The following is a 2,543-nucleotide window of genomic DNA, read 5'->3' as shown; positions in this document are numbered from 1 at the left end:
GGGGTTAGATGGGCATCTGGCTGGGTGGTGCTGAACCCAGCTTTCTTTCCTGCCTATGCAGGGGGTCGGACTTGATCTATTGAGGTCCCTTCCGGCTCTAACATCTATGAATCTATGAATCTATATCTTAGCTTACTTATATTATCTATAGGAAATAGAGAAGGAGAGGAAAATTCAGAAATAGTTGGGGAAAGGAAGAGAAGGAAATGCATAACTATCTATCTCCAAGAAAAAAAGAAAAGAAAGAAACTGGGGGGGTTATGTTACAGAGCTGAGTTCCTTTCCCCAGCCTGACTGTAGCACTGGGGAGGGGAACTCAGCTCAGCAGAGTAGGTAGGGCTGGGGAGGGTAACTGAGTGATCAGGCTCAGTTCCCTTCCCCTGAACTGGGATCAGCTTCCTGCAGCCCTACCATAGGACGTGGGGAGAGCCAGGGATGTGCTTCCAGATGAGCCACATGGGGCTGTGGAGCCACTGGGAGTGCAGCCCTTGTTCTCCCCTATCTTTCACCACCTGGTTGCTGGCTGCTTTGAAACTCAAAATGTTTTGAAACTTTTAAAATGTTTCAGCTAGCCTCATTTTGTTTCGAGGCTGTTTTGAAGCCCTTTGTTTTGATTTGATTTCACTGTTTCGACCTCAAAATTAGTCGAAACAGTGTTGAATCAAAACAGACAGCAAAATTTCACACAACCCTATTGGTCTGACCAGCCAGCAGGGGGCCAGACTCCTTCCTGATGTCTAGTCACAAGGCTCTGCACTTTAAGCACCCTTGTGCCCTAGCCAGTTCCTCTGCTGCCCTCCACCACCCCCCAGAGCCCAAAGCTGACCCCGCTTCCCCATGTCACTGGCCATGGCATAGACTGCTCCCCCTCAAATACCTCAGATTGCTGCTGTCCTGGCACACATATAGATGCTACACCCAGGAGTCACTTATTTTGGTCAAACTACTCTGGAGTTCATTTTGTCCAATTAATTTTATGTGAAGATGCTCCCACTGGGCATATTTAGACATGCTATTAATGTGCAACAATAAAGTACGGATTTTTTTTCCTCTGCAGTTCATTGCTCCTGGAAAATTCCTGTGCATGTGGTTTACATGTGCACCTAGACCACAGCACACTGAGCTGGGTCACAGCAGCATTGGCTGGCATGGAGCCCAGGGAGTTAGCCTGCCAGTCTGGGGCTGCTCCAACCAGGCTCAATGTGCTATGGAGAGGCTGGCTGGGGCATGAGGGTGCTTCACTTTGGGGCTACTGAGCAGGCAGCCCCCACACTGAAACAGCATTCTGGCCTGGCCAGCTAGCTCAGCATCTACATGTACACTACAAAAAAACCCTTTCTGCAGCAGGGTAGGAGCACTGTGGAGTTTATTCATTTTGTTCACTCGAATAGGAGCTCATGGGCAGATGCTGAGACATTTACTATGCAGTTAATTAATCAGCTGCATCCTTGTGAGCTGACAAATAGCAATCCTGCATTGTAGTGATGCAGCTGAACTCCATGAATAGATAGTTAGCCTTCTCCTTGCCAAACACTAGCAGATCATTTTCACCTCTAAGAAAGAACTGCTAACTGAAGAGTATGTTGATAGACAATGTAAAGTTTAATGCAGATAAATATAAGTTCCTGAAGCTAGGGTAGAATACCCAGATGTGAAAACATAGGATAGGAAGTAACTGTCTGAGAAGCAGTGCTAGTGAGAAGAACTGTGAGGCTGTGGTAGATTCCACACTCAACAGGAGCCAGCTATGTGATACAGTCACACTGCATTTGGTCTTCATTAACAGGAATATTAGTTGTTAGGTGTGGGATTTGCGATGACATGAGAAGTGGTAGGAGTACTCTACTAGTTCCTCTAGAGTGTTGTGGTAGTCACAGGCTCCAAATTGTAAGGAGGGTATTGGAGAAGTTAAAGACAATCCAGAGGTGAATGACAAAATTCTAAAGTGGTTGGAAGAGAAGCCATATGATGAAATGTTGAGAAAACTAAGTATGTATATCTTGAAGAAAAGGAGATTAATGGGGGTGGAATACATGAGGTATGATAGCAGTCTTCAAATATTTGAAAGACTGCCATAAAGATGAAGAACAACTGTCCTCTTTTTCTGCAGAGGGAAGGAGAAAAAGAAATGGCACTAAACTTTTTTTAAAATAAATTGTCTTCTGCCCTGCTTCTCTGAGAGAGGAAAACCATGTATCCCCATTTTGTTTATGATGGCCTTTCAAATATTTGAAAATATTTATTGTGTCAATACCTTGAAGGGATAATAATTGAAACGTGGTATAAGATTTGCAAAGCCACAATGCCTACATTGTGGTTTTGAAAAAGATATACCAAGTTTCAATCTTGGTGGGAAAGGCAATAGGATGTGATCATGGGGAATTTCTATATCTTCCCTCATCTCTAGTCTGAAGCATCCGCAGCCATGGATCCCAGTACTTGGATATCTCTTGTAGGTTCCAAACAGAAGGAAACATAATATGGAATAGCACTTCCCCAACCACATCTCTTGGTCCAGTTCTGTGGATTTTCCATCCTCTTTA

The sequence above is a fragment of the Alligator sinensis genome, unplaced genomic scaffold (genome assembly GCF_000455745.1).
Source record: "Alligator sinensis unplaced genomic scaffold, ASM45574v1 scaffold725_1, whole genome shotgun sequence".
Classification (NCBI taxonomy): domain Eukaryota; kingdom Metazoa; phylum Chordata; order Crocodylia; family Alligatoridae; genus Alligator; species Alligator sinensis.
The sequence above is the reverse complement of the archived record's forward strand: the minus strand, read 5'-3'. Positions refer to the sequence as shown.